Genomic DNA, 21983 nt, shown 5'->3' with positions numbered 1-21983 from the left:
GCCTGCATGGGGCTTCCATTCCTGATTTTTCAGTGATTTGCAGCCCAGCTCTCATTTGATACCCACGTGCTCACATTGGAGATAACATTATGTGCATCATTTTCTGGGAATACACTTACAGCACACTGCATAAAGCAAATAGTGCATTGATGGGAAAGAAATAACAGAATATTAAAGCAAAATCGATAAATGCCTTCAAATCTCATCTTTCAGCCTTGCTTAACTTTGTTTAGGGGGGCAGGGAGGTTCCCAGGAGCTGTGGAGCTGGCCAGGAAAGACCTTGGAGAGACAGCAGCACCTTCCTGGTGCATGGGGAAAAAACCCCAAAGAGAGAAACTGGGGTTTTATAACCCAGGGTTACATTAATCAACAATTAGCATTCAGCTGAGCACCTCCACACCAACCAGCTGCTGCCAGCTGTGACACAGCTCAGGCTGGAGGACAGGCAAGGCAACCACCAGCACTGCTCTGGTTGTTTGGATAAAAACCTCAGCTTGTTTCACTGTTTAGCAGCAGGAATATTCAGTGTGATCCCTGTTTTCCAGGTGGGAAGTGCTGGGCTAGGGCCACACCAGGTTCCTGCTGTGGATCCCCTCGTTTGAGGTGCAGGAGAAGGTGCTGATGTGAAATATTTCTATATAGGCCAATCCTCTGCCAAAAGTGGGTCCAGAATTAGGTTAGTAAGTCGGTGTTGTGCCCTGGCTTTCCAAATTGCTGAGTACCCAGCCCAGAAGTTCCCTCGTGGGACTGGAAACTTTATTTTTGGCACCTGGATTTACAGAGAGACCATCTGTGACAGCCAGCACTCGCTGCCACCTAATTAATGCCAAGTTACATAAGCCATTCATGAATAAGCATTATTTTCCATATATTGAGCTTGCAGAGACAGGCTTCAGAACTGAACTGGTATTTAGCAAGGTAGGCCTCTGAAATTGTCAATTAATGCTCCTTGACATTTTCTAAGTATGTTAATTTATATGAAAGCACCGCAGCCACCTCTGCATAAGATAACTGCGAGCCTCAGCCATAAAGTAGGAAGAAAAATGCAGTTGAGGAGCATTATGGCTGCTCTTTGTCATCTCCCTGACATAATGCACATTGTGTATGCAATGCAGGGAAGATAAACACATATATAAAGCAGGCAATTACCTCAGCTCACACAGACTATCATATTTATGACCATTTGCAGGGTTGGATGTAATTCATTGACTTGAGGTGCTGGAGTAAATACATCACTCTAACCCCACGGGCCAGGCTGTGAAATGCAGGTATCAAGATTTGCTGCCATCTGCTAAGCCACGAAAATCTCCACCCTCCTTGCAAAGTGGTGGTCAGGGAGAGGAGTGGTGGGGAGAGCTGGGATCAGAGCTGCTGGCTGCCAAGGAATGGCAGGGAATGCCAGCAGGACACAGCAAGGAGAGGGTTAAATTTGGTGAATACTGAGATTAAAAGTCTTGTTCCTTTGAGGGCAGGATCGTGGCAGGAGCACAGCCTGAGCATCCCTGGGTAGCAGCACAGCTGTAACACTGCTGCTTTGTGGTGGGGATTGATGATCCTAAAGATCTTTTCCAACCTAGAGCATTCCAGGATTCTGTGTTTTTGCCAGGGGATGGCCTGGTCTGAGTGCTTTGCTCAGGATCAGGTGCCCACCAGGGGCTTAAGAGGATGGAGAGAGAGATTCCACATGAATGTGAACACAGAACACAGCAAGAACAAGGCGGTTCAGCCTGGAGAAGGATCCAGAGGGACCTTAGAGCTCCTTCCAGGGCCTAAAGGGGCTCCAGGAGAGCTGGAGAGGGACTGGGGACAAGGGATGGAGGGACAGGACACAGGGAATGGCTCCACTGCCAGAGGGCAGAGATGGATATTGGGATGGAATTGTTCTCTGGAGGGTGGGAGGTTGTGAGATGGAATTCCCAGAGCTGCTGTGGCTGCCCCTGGATCCCTGGCAGTGCCCAAGGCCAGGTTGGACATTGGGGACAGTGAGAGGTGTCCCTGCCATGGCAGGGTGGCTCTGGGTGAGATTTAGGGTCCCTCCCAACCCAAACCATTCTGGGATTCCCTGATCATGCTCGTCCATCCTCCCTGAGCCAAGGGACAGAGCTTGCAGGGTCCATTTTCCCTGAGTCAGAGCCACTTCCAGCCCCACAATAAGGACAGGGCTGGACTTCCCAGGCACTGCCCACTGGAATTGCCACTGATACTGCACACAGCATATGACTAATGAGGGCAATTAAAGCCCAGTTCCTCTTCCCTGCCGCAGTCACTCGGCGAGGGCGGGCACACAAATGTGCCACTTGGATTTGCTGTCATTTCACAGCCCGTTTCATCTGATGGGAAATGGGGAAGGCAGTAAAGAATCAAATCAGAAAAACCATTTAACCTCCCAGATTATGAGAGGATATATCACTCAAAATGCAGCACTTCCCAGAGCCTCAGTTAAACTGGAATCAGCCTGGCTGACTTGAATCCCAAAGACATCCAGACACGGAGCTGAGACCTGACAGCACAGGCAGCTGCAGATGGATGTTTAATAAATGTAGTTTTCAATAGATATTCCCAGAAATTTGGAACATTTTGCAGTTATATCTCCAACAATCACAGTGTATTCTATTCCATAACCAATATGAGCGATTACTTGAGGAGATATAACAAATGCAAAATGTTTTAAAAAAAGATTTTGAGAGTGATAAAAGATGAATTACACACACAGCAAGGAAACCAAAAAGAGAAGGGCTGCTCCACAAGAAGCACAGCTGATCCCTTCCTGTTGTACTGCTTTGGGAAAGGAAAAGAGGGGGATAAATTAAGCACTTCATTCTGTAGGTAAGTTTTAAGGTAATCTGATCACAACAGCTCCCACTAGCACCATTCCAGAGCAGCAAAGGATAAAATCAATAATGAACATCAACATTTCCATTTTGTTTAATGGTTCTATAATTCAGCCACGAGGATCTGCCTCTCACTCAGGGCTTGGCCAAGGGAGGGCCAGGACTGCCCCACCTGGGATTTCTTCAGGAATTGCTCATTTACTGCTGAACAAAGAACAACGTGGCTCCAAAGGTGATAGTCTGGTGTAATTTTTGGGGAAAAGGTATAAGGCTTTTAGGATTTAGGGCTTGATTTGATGCTGCTGGAGATTTTGATAGTGTTTGGTATTTAATAGTAATCTAACATCAGGCTGCTGTTGTTTTAATCTATCCGTGAATATTAAAATCTCAAACCAAACATTAATCCTTGTTCCCAGTTCAAACAGAGAAAACAGAAAGGAAGTGGAACTCAAACCCATGGTCCTACTCATCACTGGTGCAGGGAATGGACACCAGGCTCTAGAACATCATCCACACCTGAATTTTCAGTCTCTGCTATAAAATAGTTTCATCCCACTGAAATTAGAGTGGTGCAAAACTTGTCTCAGCACTGCTGCTGTCTACAGAGAAAAAACCCTGCCCACAGTAATCCATGGCTCCAATATCCATCCATTTCCATGCCCACACAGCTGCCCACATCTGGGCAGTGCTTTCCTGCTCTCCTCACCCAGCTGCTGGGGCTGGAGGTGGCTCACTGTAACAACACTGTTTTGCTATTTCAGAACATCCATTGCACCCTTGTACAATGAGATTGTACCAGCAGGGAGTCACTGAAAAGCTGAAATTTCTCTGTTGGGGCAGAGCAGCCTCTGAACCCCACTCCTGGTCCAGCTGCATCTGGTGGTGCTGCAAGTGAGAGAAACCAAAAAAAAAAAAAAAAAAAAAAAAAAAAAAAAAAAAAAAGATGAATATTTTTCTTACAACAGTTGGAGATTTCCCTAATCCCACGTACTCTGGGTCACCTTGAACGTGCTGTGTGTCTGTCAGCACAGGGTGAAGCAGGCAGGCTCCATCCCACGGAGAAGCCCAGTGCAGGAGCAGTGAGATCTTTCTGCACCACTGACAAGAAAATAATTCACTTCCAACTACAGAGAGAGTCTGGTGTGAACTCAGACTAATCCCACACTGTGCATGAGCCAAGAGCTGAAAATGCTCCACACCCTGTTCTGACAACCAAGCTCATGTTCAGGGGGAGCTCCAGCAGCCTGGCTGGCGTGAGCATCCCTCAGCAGCGCTCCCAAAGCTCTGGATTCCACTCCAGGAAAGCCCTGGCTGGGAAATGACACGGCAGCTTTTACACACACTGCAACCCTTGAGCCACCTCCTGCTCTGCCAGCCCAGGCTGGGACTCTGCAGCTGGAGAGATCCATCCAAGCACAGCTCCAGCAGTGCTGGGACCCTCTCTGATCCAGGAGAGCATATCCCAGCAGGATCCCACCAGGATCCCAGCAGGAGCCCATCAATATCCCAGCAGGATCGCAGCAGGATATTACCAGGATCCCAGCAGGATCTCACCAGGATCCCATCAATATCCCAGCAGGATCCCAGCAGGATGTCACCAGGAGACCACCAAGATCTCACCAAGATCTCACCACAATCCCACCAAGATCCCATCAAGATCTCACCAGGATCCCACCAGGATCTCACCACGATCCCATCAGGACTCCACCACAATCCCACCAGGATCTCACAAATATCCCACCAGGATCCCACCAAGATCTCACTATGATCCCACCATGATCCCACCATGATCCCAGTAGGATCCCAGCAGGATCCCAGCAGGATCCCATCAATATCCCAGTAGGATCTCACCAGGATCCCAGCAGGATCCCATCAATATCCCAGCAGGATCTCACCATGATCCCACCATGATCCCAGCAGGATCCCAGCAGGATCCCATCAATATCCCATCAGGATCTCACCAAGATCCCACCAAGATCTCAGCACGATCCCACCAATATCCCACCACGATCCCACCAAGATCCCACCAAGATCCCACCATGATCCCACCAAGATCTCACCACGATCCCACCATGATCCCATCAGGATCCCAGCAGGATCCCACCATGATCCCATCAGGATCCCACCAGCTCTCCTGCTGCATTCCCTGCTGAGGGAACAGACACATGGAAAAGGTCAGGAGGGGCTGAGCCTCAGCAAACCCTCAGCCCCAGGGCAGAACAGATGAGCCTCAGGCCAGGGCTGCCATTTGTTCCTCAAACATTGACAATTCTCAACACACAGATGCAGGATGGATTTTACAGCACAGCTCAAGGGCATTTTCCAGGAATCTGTAATCCCAGGAACGAACAGAGACATCCCTTTGTGCCACACCATGAATCACCTCAGTGTCCTTGGGCTTTGTCACGTCTCTGTTTTCTGGGGGAACAACACAAGGCTTAACACAACCCTTCTGTTTTTTTCCCAAGGAGAAAATAACAATTGCTATGTTCACAATAAATGGAGATTTCTATAGAAAGCCATTTGCTTGAAGGTGAAATATGTTCAGGTCATAGAAAAAGCCCATTTTTGCAGATTCCATGTCTGTATTCCATGGTTCCCACTCTCTCTTTTTACTCACTGAGAAAAAATGAGGGAGAAAAGCAGCCCAAAGATGTTCTGCCCAGATTTAAAATCACAGTGCATTCAGAAAAGCACTCGTTTTTTGAAAGGCAGCTTTTCCCAGACAGTTTTCCAACAGGGAAGACAGGAATATCTGCAGGAGGTTAAACACTTTTGAGGTTCCCAAGCTCCATCACTGGGTGTGTGTTTGCTTCACCATAGGAAATTTGGGTTCAAACCCAGACACTCAGGAAATCTGGAAACCAAGGGCTTGTTTATCCATGTCCAACCCTCCAGGAATGAGGATTTCCATGGGATCCTGTCCATGTCCAACCTCCAGGAATGAGGATTTCCATGGGATCCTGCTCCATCCATGTCCAACCCTCCAGGAATGAGGATTTCCATGGGATCCTGTCCATGTCCAACCCTTCAGGAATGAGGATTTCCATGGGATCCTGTCCATGTCCAACCCTCCAGGAATGAGGATTTCCATTGAATCCTGTCCATGTCCAATCTTCCAGGAATGAGGATTTCCATGGCATCCTGTCCTATCCATGTCCAGCTCTCCAGGAATGAGGATTTCCATGGGATCCTGTCCTGTCCATGTCCAACTCTCCAGGAAAGAGGATTTCCATGGGATCCTGTCCCCATTCATATCCAACCCTCCAGGAATGAGGATTTCCATGGCATCCTGTCCATGTCCAGCCCTCCAGGAATGAGAATTTCCATGGGATCCTGCCCTGTGTCCATGTCCAACCCTCCAGGAATGAGGATTTCCATGGGATCCTGCTCCATCCATGTCCAACCCTTCAGGAATGAGGATTTCCATGGGATCCTGCCCTGTGTCCAACCCTCCAGGAATGAGAATTTCCATGGGATCCTGTCCATGTCCAACCCTTCAGGAATGAGGATTTCCATGGCATCCTGTCCATGTCCAGCCCTCCAGGAATGAGAATTTCCATGGGATCCTGCCCTGTGTCCATGTCCAACCCTCCAGGAATGAGGATTTCCATGGCATCCTGTCCATGTCTAACTCTCCAGGAATGAGGATTTCCATGGGATACTGTCCTGTGTCCATGTCCAAACCTCCAGGAATGAGGATTTCCATGGGATCCTGTCCATGTCCAACCCTCCAGGAATGAGGATTTCCATTGAATCCTGTCCATATCCAACCCTCCAGGAATGAGGATTTCCATGGGATCCTGTCCCCATTCATATCCAACCCTCCAGGAATGAGGATTTCCATGGGATCCTGTCCTGTCCATGTCCAACCCTCCAGGAAAGAGGATTTCCATGGGATCCTGTCCATGTCCAACTCTCCAGGAATGAGGATTTCCATGGGATCCTGCCCCGTGGGAGGGGAGGGAAGGGCTGTGTGACAGCAGAGCTGTCAGGAGGGATGGATCACAACAGGCAGCAATCTGGAGGCTGTAAAAATGAATGGGTTGTGTTTCACTGGGTTTGATGTGGTCGTATCATCTGTAAATTATCTACCCAGCCATTTTTCCAGTTAGCCATTATTCTGTCAGGCCAAGGGCTGCCAATTCCAGCCCTCCCAACCATATGCATGGCTGTAAACCTTGAAAGCAGCTGTCTCCAAAGCAAGCCAGTTCGGGAAGAATAGGAAAACAAATTACATAAAAGCAGATTAACTTCTCTTTAACTTCCTTTAAAATATTTCTTCCCCACGGCCTCTGTAATCCCATTTTTTAAGGGAATTTGGTCTCTTTATTTGTTATTCTTATCAGTGTGACTTGAATTTAAAGCTTTATGCTTCATGTTTCTGCCCAGGGACCTGTTGTGATGATAATCCTCAGGCTTTTCCACGGTGGGAACGGCTCTCTGAGCAGTTTTCAGCCCCTTGCACTGATATTTCCCATGAGACAAAGACAGCCAGGGAATGCTTGGTGCCTTCAGCAGAAGCTCCTGGGTGGACACAGCAATTTTTCAGATGTTCTTGGGGGTTTTGCTGTTTTCTCTTTTAACTTTGGACTGCTTGGATATGTGGCACTCACCTGCCCAGAGCAGCTGTGGCTGCCCCATCCCTGGCAGTGCCCCAGGCCAGGTTGGACAGGGCTTGGAGCAGCCTGGGACAGTGGAAAGTGTCCTTGCCACGGCAGGGGTGGCACTGGATGAGCTTCAAGGTCCTTCCAACAAAAATCGAGTGTGGGATCCTGTGATCCCCAGTGCACAGATGGGCACCAAGGAGCAGGATCAGCCCTGGGTGGTGCCCAAGGACAGAGTGACCACCTCATCCACTGCCAAACCCCCTGGGGAGGGCTCTGCACAGCAAGGAGCCCTGAGCAAGGAGCAGGAACCCGCGCCAGGAAAATCGCGTGCGGCGTGGGAGGAGAGGCAGGGCGGTCCCTTGGGGACAGCAAGAGATCAGAGAATTAAAACTGAATGAGCTCCCTGTGCCCTCTGCAATTAGAGGGAGCTTGAAAGAGTTTCAATTTGGTGATATCATTAATTTCCCCTTCTCCTCCTCACTCCCACTGCAGTTCAGAAGAGTCCTCCACTGTTTATTGACTGAGCGATGAAAGGCTTGAGCTGAAGAGACCCAAGAAAAGGAAAGTTTGAGAAGTTTTCAGCCCTTTCATCAGTTCTTTAAACAATGTTCAGAAAAAACATGAGAGACAGGCTGTGCTTGAGAGAAATATTGTAATGAAAGCTGCGTGCAGTGGGCTTTGCTGTCCAAATGTGACTCGAATACTCGCAGCCCGATGTCGTGTGAAGATTTACTTGGCAATTTTGTCACAAACAAGGCTGTTAAGAAACACATTTATACTCACCCAGCTCTTTCCCTTATTTGCTAAGGAAAAAAAGTGCTTTGGTGCACCAGGCAGGTAGGAAATGCTGCATGTAAGAGTTTAAAAATAAAAGTATGTGCACGTATGTGTGGCAGGAGTGCAGGGATCTCAGGGAGCACGGATTGTGTGTGCCAAGCAAAAATAAAACCAAAATAAAACCTGCTGCAGAGCACCCCACACTCAAACATTTCCACAGATTTCTGCCCTGTTTCTCCTGTAATTCCTTGCACTCTTGTGCTGTAGCTGGAAGGAAACTGAGCCTTGATCACCCCCAGGATGGTTCTGTAGTGATGGGAACAGCAGAGGGATGGGGCTCCACACCAACAGCCCAGCTGGTGTCAAATGTCCTTGCCTGGAATTGCTGCCAAGTCTCATTTTCCACAAAATCACAGGATCCCACAATGGTTTGGGCTGGGAGGACCCTTAAAGATCATCCAGTTCCAAACCCCTGCCAGGAACTGAAGGGATGATTGGGATCTGTGGCACAGGAAGGGTTAACATGGGAATCCAATTAGAAAAAACTCCTAATTATTTCAGCAATCAAAAGCAGTGATTCACCTTATGAGGGAGCCAGCAGATGCCATCAGCAGAGACATTCTCCTTGTTTATTTTCTTGTCTTCTCAGACTGGGAGGAGAACGTGGGGGATCCCATTCCTGGCCATCTGGCATTGGTGTGAAAAATACAGTGCGAGATATTGCACAGTTGTCTCAGCAGCTCCCTTCTGGGTGACAAATCCCCACGTTCTCATGACAGCTTTGGCTTTTTCCAGCCCCTGCCCACCCATGAGACAACCCCAGGAGATCTGTCCATTTACAACCTTTAGGTGCCTTGTGGAAACTGGGCGTCCAGGGAATAATTTTTGGTCAGAAGTGAGAATTTTAAACCCTGGGGTCAGGGGTGGTGAGGCTGGAGCTGACTGTGGGCTGCCCTTTTGGCACTCGAGTGCTGCAGGTGCTGATCACGAGGGACAAGCCCAGTTTGGCTGGCAGTGCTGCATTTCTGCACCTTCCCAAGCACTGCAGATTGGGAATGTGGTGTGACCACATCATTTCCCAGCTCCCTGCAGAGAGCCAAGTGCCCAGGGTCAGCCTGGGGTGACATTTCAGGCACCATGCTCCCCTTGGCACCTGCAGCTGCCTGCCTCCACGCTGCATTTGTCTCAGGAAGATTAAAAAATGAAAATCAGCTCCCACCCCAATTTCCTTCCCCTTGTCTCCCCCAGAGCTGCTCCATGAACCACCCTGGACGCCGTGGCACTGAGGAGGAGCCTGAGGAGCTCTGGTGCCCAGAACTGTCTCCTAGCAATAGGCAAGATGTGAAAGCCTCAGAATAACTCCTCCTTCCTCTTCTTGTCGGTGACTCATGCTGTGCAAAGCTTTGGGGGTTTGTTGGGATTTTTGTCCTCGCTTTCTTGCACGTGTGGGGTGAAGTGAGGCTGGGCAGAGGGAGCAGGTGCTGCCTGAATTTGAGAACCCAGGAGCATCCCAGGTGTTCACACAGCCTGGATGCACTCACAGCCTCTGCACATGAAAAGAAGCTGTGCCAGCTGTGATGATTTGCAGTATGAGGTATTTTGTACAACCTGAGCAGGGAAACCATCAACTCTGCTGGCAGTGTCCCATCAACTCTCAGTGGATGCTTTTCAAAACAGAGGGGAAATGGCTTTGGATGTGTTTAGTGTTTGGAAATTGGGAATGACCACTTTCAAGGTGATGGAGTGATACAGTGTGAAGGGATGTGAGGTGGTGTCTGGCCTGACAGGGCTTTTAGCAGCAGTGCTGAATGAAAAAGGAGAAGGTTTCCTTTTCTGCTGTTGGATTTACACCATCCCTCTGCCAAGGACTGTGGAATTGTCCAGGACAGAAATAATTATTTAAAAAACAGACACACACAGCTAAATGGCCAGATCTCAGTGCCAGAAGTACCCAGACATCTTTTTAAGCCCCTCCATTATTTTCTTATCTTTTTCTGCTCCTGAATAATCCTCACCCTCTACTTCTGATTGAAAAATACCTAAAAATACTTATGGAGAAGAACTCTAATGAATTATGCAATGGACATATGCTCTCACATCAAATCTTGGTGTTTACTTTATCTGATGCCATGCAGAAGATTGAAAGCTGGGACTGTGCTGGGAACGATCCCAGCTCTGCACTGGGATTCTAGGTCACATCCCTCCATCTCTGCTCAGCCACAGGAGCACCTGGGAGAGCAGATGGCTGGACAATGTAGCTATGGCTGGTGGTTTAATTTTCCTGGATTAAGGAGCAAGTACTGTGCAAGGAGTTTGATTTGCTAAAGATGCAGCAGCAACCCTGGCACGGGAAAACCTTCCCCAGCTCCAAGGCTGAGCCGCCTTCTCACAGAGCTTCTGGTAGCACTGCAGATCTCCAGGCAACTCATCCACCAGTCATCTCCCAGATAGTGCCATTTTTATTGCTTATCTCTAAGAAATATCCAGCCAAAAAAAAAAGAGACAATTTAAAATCTACCTCCCAGCCACGCCAAGCGTGGAGCGCCTTATCCCGAAGTGACTGCGAGAAAGGGGAGAACAAAAATCTTTCCCTGGTTTTATAATTCCTTCAGACTGCTTCTCCTCACCAGATTTCAGACCTGCTGGAAGTCACAGCTGGCAGCACCGAGCCCTGAGAACTCTTAATCATAACAACCATCTCCCACCAGGAGTTTTTGAGGCTGAACTTGGGACAAATCTTGTCCTGAGCAGTAAATAAAGAAGGAAGTATCGTCCTGGAAAAAGGATTGCTAACCTTAACAGCTTCAATCTGACAGGAATTAATTAGCCAAGAGCAAAGAAAACCCCACTATTTCAGAGATGGATGCATGAGGGTAAATTGATTCCAAGTATAAATTCCATTGCCTTCCACTGAAATCCATTAGGAGTGGATTTAGCCCAGCGTGGGTGCACAACACATCACTACAAACTCATCCCTAAACCACATGGACAGATGTGAAGATTACCACGAGGGGGCTGAGATTTAGAATTCATAAATGAATTTCTTGTTTCTCTGTGGAAGGACATAGCAGGATTATGTGGAGAAAATTACACATCCTTGTATTGAATTTTAGTTAGGAGCAGCTTCGAGATAAAATTAACCAGAGTAGTGAATGGATTATAATAAAACAACACTGATACTAAAATAAAAAGGGAATTACTCTCTTACTTTCACACCTATCAAATTTAGAGGAAGAAAAAACCTACAGTAGCACTGTGTGTATTATCAGGACAGTCAATGAGACATGAAACAAGGACGAACTCCATTTGCCTGGGCAAAAAGCCCAGTTTGGAAGTAATTGCTGTAGTGGTGGAGCAGCTGCAGATATAGCCAGATCAAATCCAAAGATCAAACGCTTATTTCATTTTGATAAAAGTCATTAAACCACAAATCAACTTACTCTGGAGTACAGTCAGGAAATAACTCTGTGTATACCATCTGCACATAACTCTCCCCTAATAAATTAAAGCAGTGACAGCAGATTTCTTTTGTGAAATCCTCAAACTTATATTTCATTAAGTATCAACATTCCTCATTTGGATTTTATTCAGCAGATAAGCAGAGCAGAGGATTTCTGGGCTGGGTGGGTGTGCTGGGCTCAGGGCAGGCTCAGAGCACAGCTCAGCCCTGCACCTCCAGGGCAAGGCACACTTTGGAAATATTCTTCTGAAAACTCATCTAAACTTTTGGATGTTTCTAATAAAACCCATCAATCTGAACTCCTAGATATAATGGATTCCTTGTCTGTGCTAACTTCAAGCCAAACTTTCCAAATATGAAGCAGGAAGGGAGTCAGCCCCTCTCAGGAGACTGAGGCAAAGCCAGGCTACCACAGGTGATGATATGAATAATGACATTTATGCTGCAGGAATTTAATTAGACTGAGAAAGAATTTGTAGTAAAGATGTCACAATAACTCAAGACAAAATGAAAATCAGTCCAAAGACATCCAGTCCCTAATTAGTTTGGGAAAAGTAGATTAAAGATAAACTTAGAAAAATTGGTGGAGTGACTGGCTATTAGGGGCCACAAGAACGGAGGATGTCACCTTAGATTTTTCATTTTTTGATGCTTTTCAAGAAGACCAAGTGCAGAAAAGAAAATCTAAAATCCAGGAGCTGATTTCTTTTCTTTCTTCAAGAGATCAAACGTTTTTGCTTTTAAAAACCCCGACAACTGCACAAGCCTTGGTTGTTGACACTGATTTTTTTCCCTGAAATAATGAGCTGTGTGACACCTTGGTTATATATGGAAAACAGCAACTCTGTGTACAGACAACATTCCATTTCTGTGTACTACTGTTTGAAAAGCAAGGGAAAAAAGATCTTTCTGATCATCCACAATAAGTTATTTTCTCAGTGCTGGCTTGTTCTGTGCGAGACAAATGAAAGGAATAACAAAGCAGGATGCTCACAAAAGAACCAGGAAGATTTTCGAGCTCAGTGATTGATCTGGATGTGTTCACGTTTAGGCAGGAAGAAAAGGAGTTTATGCAAAACATTTTGCAGTCACCACTAAATGGATTTGAAAGATTTGTGATCCTGGTGGAACTTTTTCAGCTGAGCCCTCATGTCCTACCTGGCTCCAGGCTGCTGATGTCCTTCATGTCAGGGGCTGCTTCCATCCCTCCAGTGCAGCAGCAAATTCCTGCTGATTTCCAGCTCTCAGCTCCCAACACAGCTGTGGAATCGTGGAATGCTTTAGGCTGGAAGGCTCCTGAAAGGTCATTCCAACCCCTGCCACCTCCCATCCAGCCTGGCCTTGAGCACTTCCAATAGATTGACCAAGCAAAAATAAAAGTCACACACTTGGGGAATCCAGAAACATTCATTTTATGTTCCTATTAGACCTGAAGGAGGAGGCATCCTGGGAAGAGGCCATCCTGCAGGGGATTATCTGTCCAACCCTGAATTCTCCCTAATTCCCATGAATTCTTCCCCATCCTTCATCCTCCAGAGGTATTCGATTGAAACAAAAAGAAAGGAAAACAAAACCCAGAAAAGACAATAATGTCCTGTCTGTATGGCTTGGAGAGGGGATCTCACCCCTGTATCCCACAGGTTGCTAAATCTATCACACACTATGCCTTCTTCTGTTTTATCCCAAGTGGAACAGACTCAGCCAATCAGGGAAATTCAAAATTGGGAAGAAAATATATTTAGTAGGAAAAAACTAGCATTACATAGCATGGTATCAGCATTAACAGAGGCTTTTTTGTGTTATCATTCAACTACATCCCTGCCTGAAATCATTCCTTCAAACACTACCTAAAACATGAGAGAGGAAAACAGGATTTATCCACAATCTGCATCCCAAGTGCTTCACTTGCTGCGTTTCTTCTTATTGCAAATTCCATGCAACCCCACCAATGCTCATTTGTCCCCTGCAGAAATTCCCAGAGCCCCTCCTGCACATGAGAACACCCTCAGTGCCTCATCACCACAAACCCGCTGTGCTTTAAATAAAACCCTGCACTCCGGAGCTGCCCATCCCAACAATCCCAGCAGTGACCTCCCTCAAGGGCAGGGCTGTCTCCCCACTGCAGGGCAGTGAGAGATGCTGCTCCCAGACCTCCCTCAAGGGCAGGGCTGTCTCCCCACTGCAGGGCAGTGAGAGATGCTGCTCCCAGACCTCCCTCAAGGGCAGGGCTGTTTCCCCACTGCAGGGCAGTGAGAGATGCTGCTCCCAGCCCTGCAGAGCATCTGCTGCTCCCTGTGCCGTGCCCAGTGCCATCCCTGTGCCATGGCCTGGGGCTGCAGGCCAGGTGCAGCACAGGCTGCTCTCATTCCTGCTCCTCACTCACTCCCCCCACTCTTCTCCTCAGCTTGTCATGCTGTTCTCTCCTTTGCTGGATTGCTAAACCAAAGTAGGAATAGCATCCTTCCAAATATTCAATCTGCCAGGTTTTCTTTCGACCTTCTGCAGGGTCATAGAATAGTTTGGGTTGGAAGGGACTTTTGAAGTCATCTAACCAACCACTAAAATAGGTTAAAATGTTTTTTTTCACCTTTATCCAAACATTTTTCATTATGAAGGAGGAATAAATTACATTACACACAACAGCAGGCTGAAAGTCTGCTTGAATTTTTGAGTCCAAGTCCCACAGTGGGGGAGGAGAGGGATTTTTGTCTCACCAGCACATGAGACTGATGCCACTTTCCTCAAATCTCAATTGGTTTGCTTTCTTTACTAGAACAAGAGAGATTTCTGAGTGAGGAGTGGGTGGGTAACACCCACCTCCCCCAGGTCAGGCTCCTCAGCAGCTCCTGATGCTGCCCCAGCAGGGCTGGGCTGGGCAGGGATGGAGAAAACCCCAATCCCAGCCTGGGGAGCAGGCAGGGAAGAGGGCAACCACGGCAGATGGCAGAGCTGAAGCAGCACCCAGTGGCTCGTGCTGCATGACAAGCTGTCAGCATCCCTGGGAACAGCAACCCTAGAATCACACACAGCCTCTCAGCGTGGCTCCCTGCCTGGAGAATCCCTCTGCACAGCCCCCAGAGCATCACAGGCACCAAGAGAAGGGTGTCACACTGATGTCTTGATGGGCTTACCTAAAAACAGAATTAAAAGTTGGTTTGTTTTGGTTTTTAAGAACCTTCAGGTACATTTAGGGCAGACAAAGCCCCCCAGGGGCTGCACCCAAAATGGACCCATATTTTTAACACTTTTATAAGTTTGGTCCATTTGCATTTTGGGGGTTAATCTTCCAATTACAGCTTCGGGTAATGAAGTCATTTACCCCAAGTTTGCTCCCCCAAATTCACTTTTGTTTCCATCTCTGGACCTGGGGCAGTGAGGTGTCCTTGATTCCCACCTGGAGAGGAATTGTTGTGTCTGACAGAATGGGAGAGCAGCACCAGCACTGAATGTGGAGTTTGGAGCAAAGAACTGCAAGATTACAAAAACATGAAAATATAAAAGCTGAAATGCTGAAGCATCAACAGCAGCAAGGGGCAGTGAGAGGGAGAGGAGCTCGTGCTGTGCTCCAGACCAGCCCTGGCCCATCCCTGCCTGGATCAAAGCTCACTCAGGGCTCTGCCCTGCCCTGACACCCCCTCACCCATCCCATCACTCACTGAGAGCATCTCTGAAAGCTCAGCACACACAGCTCTTCTATTTTAATGTCAAGGTCTGAGTCAGAGCAGAGTTTAGAGTTTACTCTCTTTAAGATCTATAAAATTAATTACTGCTCACTTGACAAAATAAATTGACCCTATAATCAGCTTTCTAGAAATGCAATTGGTGTACTTTGTGAAATTACATTTGTACACAGCAGCAAGTTCTTCCCTGCCTTACACCTCCCCTAATGCTCTCCTCAGTGAGTATAAGGCTGGCAGAATTTAACCTCTAATATAAAAGTGGCATGCACTTATTTCCCTGGGGAACTGACCCAACCCAGAGCATTGCCTATTTATAGCACTTTCAAAAATAAATCGTGAGGCAAGAGGGTAGAAAGGCTGTTAGGAAAGGCTATATTTGTTGATAAAACTATGAAAAAAAAGTAATAAAGCTGTGTGTTCCCATCCAAAGTTACTTTCAGTGGGTGCTGTAAATTTTAGGTTGTTACTAAAACTGTAACTCAGAACTAAAGTGGGGCCTGAAATCCCAGAATTGTTTGGGTGGGAAAGGAGCTTAAATATCATCCAGAGCCACTCCAGCCATGGCAGGGACACCTCCACTGTCCCAGGTGCTCCAAACCAATGTCCAGCCTGACCTTGGGCACTGCCAGGGATCCAGGGGCTGCTCTGGGCACCCTGTGCCAGCCCTGCCCACCCTGCCAGGGAACAATTCCTGCCCAAAATCCATTCCCCTTTGTGCTGTCACCCCATGCCCTGCACAGGCAGCCAAACCTCCCTGCTGGACCCTCACCCTGGACATCTCCTCCCCAGGGCAACCCTGCAGCAGGGTGGGGATGCTGGGGTGGCTGCAGGGATGCTGGGGTGGCTGCAGGGATGCTGGGTGGCTGCAGGGATGCTGGGGTGGCTGCATGGATGCTGGGGTGACAGCAGGGATGCTGGGTGGCTGCAGGGATGTTGGGTGGCTGCAGGGATGCTGGGGTGGCTGCAGGGATGCTGGGGTGACATCAGGGATGCTGGGTGGCTGCAGGGATGCTGGGTGGCTGCAGGGATACTGAGGTGGCTGCAGGGATGCTGGGTGACAGCAGGGATACTGAGGTGGCTGCAGGGATGCTGGGGTGGCTGCAGGGATGCTGGGTGGCTGCAGGGATGCTGGGGTGGCTGCAGGGATGCTGGGGTGGCTGCAGGGATGCTGGGTGGCTGCAGGGATGCTGGGGTGGCTGCATGGATGCTGGGGTGACAGCAGGGATGCTGGGTGGCTGCAGGGATGTTGGGGTGGCTGCAGGGATGCTGGGGTGGCTGCAGGGATGCTGGGGTGACATCAGGGATGCTGGGTGGCTGCAGGGATACTGAGGTGGCTGCAGGGATGCTGGGTGACAGCAGGGATACTGGGTGGCTGCAGGGATACTGAGGTGGCTGCAGGGATGCTGGGTGACAGCAGGGATACTGAGGTGGCTGCAGGGATGCTGGGGTGGCTGCAGGGATGCTGGGTGGCTGCAGGGATGCTGGGGGTGGCTGCAGGGATGCTGGGGTGACAGTAGGGATGCTGGGGTGACAGTAGGGATGCTGGGGTGGCTGCAGGGATGTTGGGGTGGCTGCAGAGATGCTGAGGTGGCTGCAGCAGACCTGGGGTTGTTGCAGGGATGCTGGGGTGACATCAGGGATGCTGGGTGGCTGCAGGGATGCTGGGGGTGGCTGCAGAGATGCTGGGGTGACTGCAGGGATGCTGCCCAGCTCAGAGCTGTGAGGCAGCAGCAGCAGCATGGGGATGCACCCTGCAGCTGTGCCAGCAGCCCTGGAGAAGTCCCTGCTGGAGGGAAGGAGCTGGCTCACTCCGAAGCAGCCGCCAGCACGGACACCAGCGGCAGCAAACAACGGAGTGAAGTTATTTGGCAACACAGATGGGCCCTGAGTCATCTCTTGGATCTGTCTCCAAACACAGTGTGACAGTCACAGCTACAGTCAGGGCTTGGAGGAGCTTGGCAAGGAGCAGACAGTGATAAATGTGCCAAACATCCTCTGACCTTCTCACTGTCCTGTTCCCCATGGCTCTGTCCTGCCTGTGGCTGCAGCTGCCATCAGCCGAGCACACAGCACAGCTCTGCAGCCCCAGAGAGCACTGCAGTCACATCTGGAGAGGCTTTATTCAAAAACATCCAGCATACTTGAGGAAAGCTCACTTTGAGCTGACTCACTGAACAATCTTTGAGAATCACATCCTGACTTGGCCTGGAGCAGAGATCAGAAATTCCCCATCTGTGATTCCCATAAATGCAGATTTCCATGCATTCATCACAGCACCACCCAGAGCATCACCTGCCCATGGCACTGCTCTGATCTGATCACAGGGAATGTTTGCTGGGAGCATCCCAGAGCTGGGAGCCAGGCAGGGGAACACACGATGGGGGTGATAGCACAGGATTAGAAATGTTTTAAAATCATGGGATTGTTTACAACACATTCAGGGTGGAAAGAAAGGTTGGGGCTGGTAGGGCTGGGAAAGGGAACCAGGGCTGGGAATGAATGTTGAGCTTTGTCTTTATTGGATCAGGTGAAACTGCACCTGTGTGATCATCATGTGATCAATAATGTGATGGTTAAATGTAATAATTGTTTGGTAAATTCAATATATTATTGTTTGATCATAATAAGAATCATGAGAAGCGATGTAATGGTAACAAGAATCATGAGAAAGGATGTTTGGGGAGCTGATGGAAATCACAAGAATCCATGCTTGGGTAAGATCAATGTATACAACAGAACAACATGGGTTTAGTAATTATTCTATAGTTACATAATGAAAAGGGCATAAAAACCTGTCCCTCTGCAATCCATGTGGAGTCAGATTTGGGTTTGTACCCTGATTTAGAGCTCTGCAATAAAAGCACTTGCACATAATCACTGTGATTCTGGGTTTCTGGGCTAACAGGGGCAGCCAGGAGGGAAGAGAAATCCTTTCAACAAGAAGCACAATCCTCTCATTCTCTGCGTGTTCTCCTGGAGAGCTGGGAGCGTTTGTCCCCTTTCATTCTCCCTGCTCACTTTTATCAGCACAGAGCAGCAGGCACGGTGACACTCGAGCAGAGCAGCTTCCCGTGCCAGCACAGCCAGACTCAAAGTCACAGCGCCGACTTCCTGTGATGAAATATTGATCCAAAACTCTGTCACACAAGAAGCAGTTCGAAATCACCCTGTTTTTATGTACAATTTTTTTTTTTTTTACCTTTCTAAGTTGCATATGAAGAAAACTGACTTTTTTTTAAAAAATAGGCAAATACCTCTTGTGAGGAATTTCAAAATAAAATACTGTTTCCAGCTTGAAATTTTTAAAATTCATTGTAATTTTCAGCAGTAGTGAAACAAAAGGAATATCTTTTTCTTATTCTGTAGACATTGTAACTTAGCAATCCTCTCCTCTTTATCCTTTGCCAAAAAGGAAAAGGACATAAAATACATTGGAAGAAGAATTTCCTTGCAGCAGAGTTACCCAAAACCATGATCAATGTTCTCCAAGCAGGAAAACCTGAAGGAATCAAAGGCTCCATGAAACATTCATGGGAACAATATGCTGACAAATAGTTTCTCAGTCAAAACTTTTCCCTGGCTCTACCAAACACGGCCTGTGTGAGTTCAGGAACTCATTTCTGGAGCACCAGAAGGCCAGAGGGGTTTAGCTCATCCAGCTGGGTTTTTTTTCTCAAACTTACTTCACAATTCCCTTGAGGTCACTTGATGGAGCTGAATAAACTCTCTGCTTCTCCTGGATGTGCTGACTCAACTCCCACCCAGCCTAGCCCAGGAGTTTCTGAGCTGAAGGACAATGGGCAGGAGCTGCTGAGCCTCCAGATCCCCATGAGAAACCCCTGCAGGAGCACAAATCCCCTCTGGAGCCAGCCCAGCACACCCAGCCAAGGCTCCAGCCTGTCCCCTTCTGCTGCCCAGACCTCCCAAGCCTGGGTTTTCCCCACATCCACTGGTTTGATGAATTGTGAAATGACTGTGTGCTGATCACTGGAGAAACTTGCTGTAACAAGGTAAAAATGGGGATGAAAGAAATCAGGAGGCATCCCAGGAGCCATCACTAATTATTTGGTACCTAATGAATGACACAACTCGCTTGTTGACCTTGTCAATCTGTGCAGAGTTCTAACCAATTAACAAATAATGAAACTGCCAAGGGTCTGAGGTGGTTTTGGTCGACTTTGACCCAGAGTGGCTCCTACAGTGACCCTGGCACGTTGTGAGAGCTCAGTGACACAGGGTGAGAGGCACAAAATGCTGCTCAGATAAACATGGCAAGGTTCTGGGAATTGAATGTCATGGCCTGAAGCTGTGCCACCTTGCTGGGACAGCATCCAGTGACTCCTGTCAAGCTCCATCAAGCAGGGTGATGAGTGAGGAGCGCCTGGCTGGCCCAGCACAGGGCTCTGCTGGCACCTGGGCAGGGCCACAGCAAATCCCCACCAGGAAGGGACAGCTGGCCTTGGCAGGGATGGCAAAACCCAAGGCACAGTGAGAGAGGACAGCTAAATTCACTCCTGGTGCTGCTCTGGGAGGTTTTCAGTCATGGCTTTTCATGGTGTGGGGATAAATGAAAACCTGTGAAAGCCTCCAAGGTGCTGCAAGTGAACAAAATTTGGGTGTACAGCTACACCCTTGAGCCTGGAGACAAAGTGGAAGAGACTTTCCACAGAGAATGCACTCACTCCTTTCCCTGAGCTCCCTCTTTCTCAATTCCACTTTTATTGACAGATGCAAAGTAAGACTAATGAACTATTGATAACCCTGGCACAAAGGATTATTAGACAAAGCAATTTCATCTGGGGGGGCATTGATTTTTATGTCACAACCAGAGCACCAATGGAAATGGTGGTTAGGAAGGATGAAGTGGAATGCTGAACAGGTGGGCATCCTGTTTATTCCTAATTCCTGCCTTAAATGCACTCAGACACACCTGTACCTCTGGATTCCTATATAATTAAAGATATTATTGCAGATTTTCTAGTATTTAATGGTATTTGGAGAGAAACCTGAAGCAACCCAAATATTAAAACAGGGCTGATGTTTTGAAGGGCCTGAACCTTGACAAGACATCAAAGACATCACCTCTTAAAAAACACTGCCATGGTCTCCCCCAGCACAAGGAATCCCTCTGGATCCCAAACTCACATAAAACAATAAAAGGGCAGGGCCCAGGTGATCTGACAGTGCTAAGGCAAAACCAATCCCCAGGATTTCCACAAGGCTGCTCCACTTGTGGTCTCAGTCTGGAAAATGGTAAAATAAAACTGAACTTTAATGAACTTCCAGAGGGACAAGGTTTCTTTGTTTTAATAGAAGCCACAACAAGAGGACATTGCCCTACCTTAGGCTCTGACACTCAAAACCCATCTCCAGTACTCCAGGGATTAAATTATTTTCTGAAAGCCACCTCATTCCCACCATTATTACTGCTATAAAGCTGGGAGGTTTTTGCTGCCCCCCCTTCTATTTTTTTCCAAGGCTAGAAATAGATTGAACTGGCACTTCAGGATGCTGAGCTGCAGTTTCAGTTGAGCTCTGTGCTTCACAGAGATTTATCAAAAATGACAAGGTTCAACATCTAGGAGATGTCTTGTAGTGCCCAGGAGCTCAAAGAAGATGCAGCAGTTACAACAGCAACCAGAGAGAAATAAGAAAAGTGGTAGAAAAAAATCAAAGCTGTGGCAGGAATGGGCACTTGTGCTGGTCAGCACTGGCCATTAGTGAGCACAGAATCACTGCCTGCCTCCTCCAAATGAAAAACCAGAGGAACCAGCCCTTCATTTCAGTTATAAACTTCCTGGCAGGTACCTGTCAGAGCCCACAAGCTGCAGAGGTTTTCCCCTGTTCCATCTGCAAGCAGTGTGGGATTGGGTGGAAGTGAAGAGGGTCTGTCTGTGATCAGTTCTGAGCTGAGCCATCCCTGCAATAAAACACAACATCCCATCAGTGCACTCTCTTTTCCACCCTGGTGCATGTAAAGCAAGTCACGTGTGAAAAAGGCCAAGGAAAAGTGGAAATATCTGGACAGTAAATGTGTATGAACTGTAAAATCATCTCCTGGGCATGATCAGCCTTTGCCTGGGTAGCTCAACAAACCAAACTCTCACAGCTGAGAACCACCTCACACCCCGACTCCACCGTTCCCACCCCAATGGAATTCAGGCACTGATGGGGACTGGATCCCTCCATGCAGGAGCAGCAGCATCCTTTAGTGTTCAGAGCAGGACCAGGAGATAAAACAGAGATAAAACAGAGACATCAAATACCTGGGGCTGTTTCCAAGTCAGGCAGGTGTTTGCAGAGAGGGATTAGAGCTGGAGACAAAGGCAGAGAGGGGAACCTCAGCAAGAAATGAGCACACCCAGGTTTCTTCTCACAAATAACGATTCTAACAAACACCTGCAAGAGATAACACTGCTGAACAAAAAGTCTGCATAACAAGAAGGGATCTGAGAAAGAAACCTCCACAGGAAGAGTCAGGGAGGAGGTTGTAGGTCTGCTAATTCCTTTACAGAGGTCAAAGGTAAATTCCTCCACAGAGAACCAGCACACCAACCCTGCTCCCCTCCCCTCCACCAGCCAGGACCTTCTCCTGTAGAGATGGAAACAGCCTGAAGGAGTTGGG

The 21983-nt window shown here is 48.1% G+C and overlaps 1 long non-coding RNA gene across 2 annotated transcripts in view; it reads right to left on the bottom strand.

The window, feature by feature from the left end:
- The window catches only part of LOC117002368, a 56201-nt gene that overhangs the window by 27600 nt on the left and 6618 nt on the right, over positions 1 to 21983 (bottom strand). The window contains exons 2-4 of one of the 2 annotated variants that reach the window (XR_004419270.1): positions 21625 to 21757; positions 21167 to 21278; positions 12843 to 12938 (exon numbers count right to left, since the gene is read on the bottom strand). This is a non-coding gene — a long non-coding RNA (uncharacterized LOC117002368). Of the gene's footprint in view, positions 1 to 12842; positions 12939 to 21166; positions 21279 to 21624; positions 21758 to 21983 lie in introns of those variants that run through there. The other variant, XR_004419269.1, reaches the window with a different exon arrangement.

The sequence above is a fragment of the Catharus ustulatus genome, chromosome 13 (assembly GCF_009819885.2).
Source record: "Catharus ustulatus isolate bCatUst1 chromosome 13, bCatUst1.pri.v2, whole genome shotgun sequence".
NCBI lineage: Eukaryota > Metazoa > Chordata > Aves > Passeriformes > Turdidae > Catharus > Catharus ustulatus.
The sequence above is the reverse complement of the archived record's forward strand: the minus strand, read 5'-3'. Positions and strand labels throughout refer to the sequence as shown.